Source organism: Lagenorhynchus albirostris, chromosome 5, assembly GCF_949774975.1.
Source record: "Lagenorhynchus albirostris chromosome 5, mLagAlb1.1, whole genome shotgun sequence".
Taxonomy (NCBI): Eukaryota; Metazoa; Chordata; class Mammalia; order Artiodactyla; family Delphinidae; genus Lagenorhynchus; species Lagenorhynchus albirostris.
The window spans coordinates 133541230-133551344 of NC_083099.1; the positions used below are offsets into that span (position 1 = coordinate 133541230).

General features: G+C 45.3%; 1 pseudogene; it reads left to right on the forward strand.

Annotated features, from left to right (window-relative positions):
- Nucleotides 1–3235: 3235 nt before the first annotated feature.
- Nucleotides 3236–4617, forward strand: LOC132520710 (heterogeneous nuclear ribonucleoprotein A1-like; annotated as a pseudogene).
- Nucleotides 4618–10115: the final 5498 nt, after the last annotated feature.

A 10115-nucleotide genomic window follows, 5' to 3' on the forward strand; every position in this document is an offset into this window, starting at 1 on the left:
GAATAGAAAATAGAATCAGGAATTTAAATTTTATTGAATCCCTGGAATTTGAACTCCGTGAAGATGTGCTGTTTTTTGTCTGTTTTGTTCACTGCTATATCCTCAGCAGTGCCGGGCATGTACTCAGTAAATATTTGTGGAATGAATGAATGAGGGGATCCAATAAAAAAGAATTATATACGTTGAACAATTCAATGAAGTGGTGGTTCAAATCCCTTTTCTCATTCTCTCATTGATTTTTAAGTGAATGAAAGCTCTGTGACTTTGTCAACTGTCTTAAATTTTCTGGATCTCAGCTTTCTCATCCATAAAATAAAGACTTGATAAACTGTAAAGTCCCTTCCAAGCCTAAACCTTTATCATGGCAGGTGATACACATGTATCAGTGATGGGCGAACTTGTACACCTCCTGCCAAGCAGGACCGCCACAGAAAAGATAGTTCCAAATGGAAATTTTCCCAAAATAATTGCGGATGGAGTTACTGAAGAATAAATGCATAATCTCCAGGGAACACTCTTGAATGATAATACTAATTTGATTGCATAGATTCCCTCCTTCCTTGCTTTCATCAGTCTCATTGCTACATCAGGCTCTTAACTGATGGGTACTCTGAATAAAATGAATTTGAAAATGACCCAAACAAAGAAAGAAGGCATTTCCCGTTTTCCCATACTTAAAGCACAATCCTTTGTGCTTTCATACCCAGGAAAACGATGTATGGCGTCAGTGGTGTAGAGCTTTGTTGGTCAATACCATTTTACTTATATTATTAATGCAGTGCTCTGCAAAATACATTTTAAGACAGTATATTGAATATAATCACATTTCATAGGTAGCTGGGTATGTTCTAGAATGAATTTATTTTGTCTATCTTAAATCGACTTAAAAGTGCTAGAAATTGTATTGCTTTTCTCAGGTTACTCTCTATTTTAACAATTATCAACTTTAAATGTTTCCTGTTTGCTTGGATATTTCCATGTCATTATATTTTTCTCACTAGTTCTTTCTTAATTCATTAAAGGAAAATGTTTCAGCAGTAAATCTCTTGACATCATGATACAATTTCTTTACAGTCACTTAATCCTATATGTGAAAGATCTAGCTATTTGTCTAGTTGCCTTTCTTAGGTATATGCCTAGTTCCAGTACATTAGCTTGGTTGGTATTATTGCACCGAAATGTAGGGGAGATTGTAAGATCCAACCACATAATATAAATGGATACATCCTTGAGAAGGAAAGGAAGGTGGAAGGAGGAAACTCCCTGTGACTCTCTGTAAAAAGTGATAAAAATGTCTTGTGTGCCCAACACAGATGTTTCATTTTAAAATTTAAGGATAATTGAATGCTTTGATGCTGGTTCTATTTAATAATTTACTTCTGTTTTATGGAGATTTAAAAAAAGGAATAAGGAAATAGGAAGGTAGACATACAAAGAGAAAGGAAGGAAGGGAGGGAGGAAAGAAGGGAGGAAAGAAGTTAGCCATTGCTAAGGCCAAGGCCCTTGCTTATTTGAGTGGAGAATGTTACAGAGATGAAAGTGGCAACTCGGAGGAGCCCCGCAATCCCTTCCTTCCTTCCAATCTTCTCCCAGTTTCACCTGCCTTCCTTCCGTCCAACTTTTTCTTCCCCTCTCAACTTCCTTCCTCCCACTTTTCCCTGAATATTTGCCCACCATTGCCGATGATACGCCTGTTTGTCGCTGGGGACACCTTAGTGACAACACAGACATGATCCCTCCCACGTGGAGCTGAGCCTCTCCTTGGGGAGGACAGAGACAAAGCAGCAAGTCACACCGACTGATGGGATTATCCATTCTGATAAAGGCTGTGACAAAGGTGACAGGGGAGATGGTGATGGTGGGGCAAACTTAGACTAACGGGTCAGCAAAGAACTTGCTGAGAAAGTAAGATGTTTACACTGAGACTTGAAGGATGAGCTGAAGTTATCTAGGAGTAAGGGTGTGTGTGTGTGTATCTGTCTGTCTGTCTGAGGGGAGAGGGGAAGGTGTGAGCCCAGGCAGAATGAAAAGCAGGTGCAAAGGCCTTGGGATGAAAAAGACTGAATGTTAGAGGAGCTGGAAGGTGGTCAGACTGGCCAGAGTGGTCACTAGCATGGGGACAGGGCTGGAAATGACTGTGGGGTAACATAGGCAGAGCCTTGTGGGCTGTGTCCGTTATTTTGGGTGCTCTCTAGAACAACCACGGGAATCCACTGAAGGGCGCTGAGTGGAGGTTAATATGATTTGAGTCTTAAGGAGATTTTAATAGTTTAAAGATTTTTCTGACCACCCTCTAGGGAACGGATTGCAGTTATCTGAACTAAGGAGTGCCACAGTGCACCTAGCCAAAGTGTACCTACACAGCATAATGTAAGAGCCAACTGTTCAGGTTCAAATCCCAGTTGCTAGCCTTGAGCAAGGGAATTAAATTTTCTGTGCCTCTGTTTCTGTATTTGTAAAAGGAGGGTGATAACAGTATCAAGCTGAGGGCTGTTGTGTAGATTACAACAGCGTAATAATGTCTGGCATATAATAAGTACTCAATAAACATCTGCCTTTGTGACGACCTATTCCTGAACTTTGCTGTGTAACACACAGGCTGTCAAAAGGTAATAGTAAAAGACATTTAAAATGTTTTCTAGGAAAAGTAGCCCATGAGGAATCCTTTAATAAAACAAGCAAGGAAACAAACAAAAAGACCCTGTATCTTTCTAGCTGGAAAAATCTTTTCATGTATGAGGTTGCTTAGCATGGGGGACAGTCATGCTGCCTAAGGAGTCCTCTGAGGGCAGTGAACCAGCCCCGTCTTCCTACTTTAATTCATCCAGCAGACTTCAGAGTATCTCCTGTCTGCAAGGTACTGGTGTTGGTTAAGGTGGTTTTGGAGGCAAGAGACAGAAAACTACTCAGCCAGCTTAAACCATGAAGCACTCTATTATTTTATATGGTGAGGGATCCAAAGGCAGCGTGGCTCTGGCTCTTTCTCTGTCTTTCTGGATTCCTTTGCCTCTGCCCCTTTCTGGTGCTGGCTTAACCCTCAGACTGGTGTCAAGAGAGCGGCTTTCATCCCCTGTGTCTCATTTGGGCGGATGACATCCCTCCTAGGCAGAGGAACAATCTCTTCCTTGTGTCTTCTTTTAAAAGCAAGGAAATTGAGATATGTTCAGTAGATGGGCTTTGTGCCCATGGATCTGCTGAGTAAGCATCGTTGACATCTCCCCCCTCCGCTGCCGTCATGTCCAAGTCAGAGTGTCCCAAAGAGCCCGAACAGCTGTGGAAGCTCTTCATTGGAGGTTTGAGCTTTGAAACAACCCATGAGTGTCTGAGGAGCCATTTTGAGCAGTGGGGGGCGCTCACAGATTGTGTGGTAATGAGGGATCCGAGCACCAAGCACTGCAGAGGCTTTGGGGTTGTCACGTACGCCACTGTGGAGGAGGTGAATGCGGCCATGAATGTGAGGCCACGCGAGGTGTATGGAAGAGGGGTGGAACCAGAGAGGGCCGTCTCAAGAGAAGATGCTCAAAGACCTGGTGCCCATTTACCTGTGAAAAAGATTTTTGGTGGTGACATTAAAGAAGACACTGAAGAACATCACCTAAGAGATTATTTTGAACCGTACGGGAAAATCGAAGTGACTGAATTCATGACTGACCGAGGCAGTGGCAAAAGGAGAGGCGTTGCTTTCCTAACTTTTGATGACCATGACTCCATAGACAAGATTGTCATTCAGAAATACCACACTGTGGGGCTTCCCTGGTGGCACAGTGGTTAAGAATCCACCTGCCAATACAGGGGATACGGGTTCGAGCCCTGGTCTGGGAAGATCCCACATGCCGTGGAGCAGCTAAGCCCGTGCGCCACAACTACCGAGCTTGTGCTCTAGAGCCCGCGAGCCACAACTACTGAGCCTGTGTGCTGCAACTACTGAAGCCCGCGTGCCTGGAGCCCGTGCTCCACAGCAAGAGAAGCCGCCGCGATGAGAAGCCCGCGCACCGCAAGGAAGAGTAGTCCCCACTCGCTGCAGCTAGAGAAAATCTGTGCACAGCAACAAAGACCCAATGCAGCCAAAAATAAATAAATAAAATAAATAAATTAAAAAAAAAGAACACAGGTTTAAAAAAACAAAAACAAAACAAAACAAACAAAAAAGAAATACCACACTGTGAATGGCCACAATTGTGAAGAAACGAAAGCCCTACCTAAGCAAGAGATGACAGTGTTTCATCCAGCCAAAGAGGTTGAAGTGGTTCTGGAAACTTTGGTGGTGGTCTTGGAGGGGGTTTTGGTGGGAATGACAGCTTTGGTCGTGGAGGAGACTTCAGTGGCCGAGGTGGCTTTGGTGGCAGCCGTGGTAGCGGTGGATATGGTGGCTGTGGCGATGGCTATAATGGGTTTGGTAACGACGGAAGCCATTTTGGAGGTGGCAGAAGCTACAATGATTTGGGCAGTTATGACAATCAATCTTCAAATGTTGGACCCATGAAAGGAGGAAATTTTGGAGGCAGAAGTGCCGGCCCCTGTGGTGGTGGAGGCCAATACTTTGCCGAACCAGGAAACCAAGGTGGCTGTGGTGGTTCTAGCAGCAGCAGGAGCTATGGTGGGGGCAGAAGATTTTAATTACTGCCGGGAAACAAAGCTTAGCAGGAGAGGAGAGCCAGAGAAGTGACGGGGAAGCTCCAGGCTACAACAGATCGGTGAACGCAGCCAAGCACGGTGGTGGCAGGGCCTGGCTGCTACAAAGAAGACATATTTTAGACAACACTCATGTGCATGGGCAAAAAAAACTGGAAGACTGTATTTGTGACCAATTGTATAACAGATTATTTTAGTTTCTGTTCTGTGGAAAGTATTCCAACAAAGGGTTTTAATGTAGTTTTTTTTTTTTTTGCACCCATGCTGCTGATTGCTAAATGTAATAGTCTAATCATGAAGTTGAATAAATATGTCTTTAAAAAAAAAAAAAAAGCAAGGAAATCTTTTCCTGAAGCTCCTCAGCAGAGCCCCCTCCTATCTCGTTGACCACAAAATTGGCCCCTGACTATGTTGGAACCAGTCACTGACAAGGGGAATGGCGTCATCATGATTGACTTGGACTCCTCATGGCCCACGCAGTAAGGGCCCAGCCTCCTCTGAAGCATGTGGACAGATCGGAGAAGGGGCGACACCAGAGTAAAATGGGGATTGTGTCAGGAAGGAGACAAGAAATGCCTGAGGGTTCAGTCTCCAGCAGCATCTACCAAATAGCTGTAGGGGCAAATCATCGCCTTCAAAACCTCACATTCGAGAGAGTGAGGTGGAGACACACAGAATCTGAACGTTGATGAGAATACAATAATTACTGAAATAGAGTTTTGATCAGAGGACATGGGAGTGTGGAAGAAAAATTGATTAATCCTTCTTCGGCTGGTGTCAGGACTGGTGACAGCTGACCAGCCCATGGAAGAATTGAATAAGAGTCAGCTGAAATATGGCTTTCTTGGTAGAAAAAGGATTTTTTTATGATGTTTCTAAAACAAAGATTTTTTTCCAATTTATTAAAAACATTAAAAAAATGTGTGGTAAAATGCCCATAACATAAAATTTACCATCTTAACCATATTTAAGTGTGTAGTTCAGTACTGTCGAGTCTATTCACGTTGTCATGCAACCAATCCCCAGAACTTTTTCATTTTGCAAAACCAAAACTCTGTATCCATTAAACAACTCCCCATTTCCTCTTTCCTCCAGCCCCTGGCAACCACCATTCTTTCTGTTTCTGTGAGTTTGACTATTCTAGATACTTCATCTAAGTGGAATCATACAATATGTGTCCTTTGGTGTCTGGCTTATTTCACTTAGAATAACATCCTCAAGGTTCTTTCATGTTGCAGCCTGTCCCAGAATTTCCTTCCTTTTTAAGACTGAGTAACATTCCATTCCATTTATATATCACATTCTGTTTATCAGGTCATCCAGGGATGGACACTTGGGTTGCTTCCTTGTCTTGGTTATTGTGAATAATGCTACTGTGAACATGGGTGTACGTAAATTTCTTCAAGGCTCTGCTTTCAATTCTTTTGGTTATACCAGAGTGGAATTGTCAAGCTTGGTCCTTAAATCTCCTAATGTGTGTTCTTATTGTAAGGATAATAGTTGAAGGTGGATGTATGATTTATGTTTTAGAGCCTTGCTGCCCACTGTGGTACCTGGTCTCGTAGGAACATCAGTTACACCTGGGAGATGGTTAGGTATCTTGCCCAGCTCTACTTACTGAACCAGATCTGCAAGTCCTAGGGAATCCCCAGGTGCCTCTAAGGCACATTAAAGTTTGAGCAGCCCTGCTCTGAGTATACACTGTTTCCCTTCCGAGAGTTTACGATCAAGTGTATCTTTTCTCTTCGGTTTTACCTTCATTCAAAAATTTGCTCTTCCCTCCCCTTTGTGCTACATACAAATCATTTGCTTTCAGAGACTCGATATTTAACATTGCAGCTGCAGAGATCTTTTCTTTTTTTTCTTTTTCCCGTTTACTGTTTCATCTGCCTCTAAAAGAGGCAGGAATTAGATCAACTGGAATTAGAAAAGAAGACCCGCTGCAGAGGTGACTGCTAATGAAGTCCCATCTAGAAGATTATTAGTTTAATACAGCAACAAAGCAAACAAACAAAAAGAGAGCATATTTTAGTTTTGGTTGAGAAGGGTAGGAGCCAGGAAAACAGAAGTATGTGAAAAGAATTGCTAAGTGACTGATAAATAGGCTTAAGTTATTTAAACTAGCACCAAGCACGGCTTAAACAGTATGTTTTGCATCATCTAAATTTCTAAATACCTGGAGTATATTTGTAAACATGGCAATCTAACATGTTATTGAACGGCACATTCACATTCAAATGAGCATAAATGAGGATTTAACAGCTGATTGCACAGTGTGAATGATAGTAACTAATTGTCAAGTCGGAAAGTTGCGCAGATAATAGTACTAATGCGATCGGCACGCAGCCGCAGTGATATGACTTACAGTAGCAAATCCGTGAATTTTCAGCTGGCTGCCCAAGTCCCCGTACATAAAAGAACGAGTCTGGATTAGGGCAACATGGGCCAAATGGGCAGTCAGAAGGGAAATGAAGGGCGAGGAGGAAGAATCGGAGCTAGGTTTGAGGGGCGGTGTGAAACTTTTCTTTCCCTCTAGGCCGGCCTTTACCTCTTTCATAACAGTCATCAATGGGGCTCCCTGGCCATTCAGCGCTGTCCCTCTTCTAGGAAGCAATTGTTCAGAGGTGTGGCTCATTTCAGGCATTAATCTCCACTGAATGGCGGCTGTGTTACACATTCTGTCTCTACCCGGAGCCTGCAGGCAGCTGGTCAGTGGAAAGTAACAATGACCACAGGAGGAGAATGGGGCAAATGCTCTGCTGCAGATGCTGCATCCCCAACCTTGACCTTGGTCATTTCCCTCCCAGGGTGGCTTGGCCCTTCGCAGCGGGAGCCTGGCTTTGCGAGGCTGCCATGGCGGGCAAGGTGGCCGCTACCTGCGGATTTGTTCCCTCCTAATAACCCTTAGACCGACAGGCAGTCACCATGAGCACTGGAGACGGAGGCCAATGTGGAGGCTGCTAAGGCAAAACATGAAAACAAACCCCCTAACTTTTCAGGCAGGGGCTTTTCCAGCAGGGACGAGCGGCTCCAGTTCCCAGCGGGTCTGGCCGGTGATCCAAGCCTGTGTGTTGGGCATTGGTCAGGGGAAGTGGCTATTCTTTCAGGCCAGCGCTTGCCTCCTGCATCCTGTCACCCAGTCTCCAGCCTGTGCAGAAAGCTGGGAGGGGGAGAAATGTAACAAATAATCCTGTCTTCTGTCCACCCCTAGTGCCTTCTATACCTCCACCCCCCAGGGGGAAAAACATATCGCTATCCTCATCCCTACCCCATCTTCAGCCCATCTCCATTCTCATCCAGTCTCCTTCTCCATCTTTCTCTACCTCCGCCTTTCTCTCTCTCATCTAGCTCTCATCTATTATCTATCAATCGATCGATCATCTATGTATCTATTATCTATCAATTATCAATCATCTAGGTATCTATCTAAGTATCTAGCAATCTATCATCTATGTATCTATTATCTATCTCTATCTATCTATCATCTAATACAGAAATGCAGATTCGATGGAGTACTGCTTATCACTTCCTTGATTAAACCATGAAAGACTGCCCACTGACAACGAAAAGTGCAAACTTTTTACTAGAACCCTGCAAGTCTTTCATAACCTGAACCACCTTGGTTTTCCAACTTCTTCCCCTTCCCTTCCTCCCTCCTCACTTCCTCTCTCCTTTCCTTCCTCTGAGGCCACAGACATGGTACCAGGCACAGGACATCCTGACACTCCCTCCCACCCACTTCCTGACGACTGCCTTTCATCACACCCTGCCTCTGCCCCCATCTCCATCACCTCCAGGGTTTGGTCTCAGAGCCACGCGGGACCTCTTGTCTTCCCCCCAGGCTCCCTGCTCCTTCCCCTCTCCCAGCCTGTGTCTTTGAGGTTTCCTCTCTAGCATGCTTGTTCCTGAACCCACATTCTGGCCATAAATGGTTCCTTTTTTAGCGCTCTCTTTGTCGAGAGCAAGCACAGCTGTACCTCTTACCAGACTGAGGGTTCCTTTCTCATTTTATCCCAGTGCCTAGAAGGGTTTCCAGCTTAATAATATGTGCATGTGAGGTAGAAGGGGGAAGAAGCCTGGACTGCCACTTCTACCTGGATGGAAGTCAAGAACTCGGACCCTGGAGCCAGGCTTCCCGCTCAGACCCACCTCGGCCATTCACCGGCTGTGCATCCTTGGGTTGGTCTCCTCATCTCTCTGAGCCTCGTTTCGTCAAGTGTACAGTGCAGCTTGTTACAGTACCTACCTCATAGGGTTGCTCTGAGGATTGAATGAAAGAGTGCATGTGAATTGCTTAGCTGACTGTAGATGCTCAGTAGATAGAATTCAAACTCCCTGAGGACTGGGACCCTTGTTTGATTGACTGATAGGTTTTCAGCACCTAGGACTCTGCGTGGCATGAGAATGAATAGAGGGAGCTATAGTAGTAATCATACGTGAAAGCTGCAGTTGGTGGGTCTTGCTGGCATTTGCATCCATATGGGTTGGAATAAGCATTGAGTGACCCTCAAACCTCTCTTTACTCTGCATTTGGAAGGACTGTGCTTAGGACTTCGTTATTTGGTTACTGTTGCCCCAATTCACCTGGAACACATATCTTTCATGCTGCCCTTCAGGTGTCATTCAGGGGACCAGCACTCTCCAGCCACACTGCATGGTTTGAAGCTGTGTTTTCAAGGACACCCTCCTCCAGCTCTCCACTCTGAAGATGTTTCCCCCACCCTTGCACGCTGGTTGGGTCACCTTGGCCATGAGATCCTGATTTTCCATCCCATTCTAATTTGGTAAGTCCTCCTGCTTTGCTGTGCCCTGTTTCATGCAGGGCTCTCGTGACACTTCCATTTCCCACACCTGTTGGCTTCCCCGACCCAGTCAAGCTTATTTTGGTTGCAAGTGCCCAAAACCAGCTCAAGGACAGTAAGGAAAACCAAAGGGGCATGAGTGATGGAGGTTTATTGGAAGGAATCAGGAATATCTCAGAACTGATGGTCAGGAAAGGCTGTTGGAACCAGCAGTGGGGACGGCTCAGCCACGGAGGCCACTCTCTCCACCCACAGAACCTGTGGGCAAGCATGCCAGAGGGCTTGGCTGGAGGGGTATGGGGCCATGGGCTTTGGACATAGGTTACCTGAGAGCAGGTGCCACTCCAGGTCAAGCCGGAGGAGAGGAGAGGTTTTGGTTGCAGAACCAAAGCATCCTATCCCAGCACCTCCTGCTCAGTCAGTTTGGAAAAGTTAGTTTCCTGAGGCAGGTTACTTTGGGACTGAGTGAGAAGGTACCTTTACCTAATTCTCCTCCTGATGCAAACCTAGGGGAAGGGCATGCTGGGCAAAGAGACTCTGAGGGGATGGTTGTTAGGGCCTGGTGCAGCTGGGATCCCCTGACGTGGGATATGGGACATGGGACCCCACTTTAGCTCAGAAAAAAGACCTGAGCTGAGTCCACCTTTGCACACAGCAGGTCACTGTGTTAACTCAGAGACC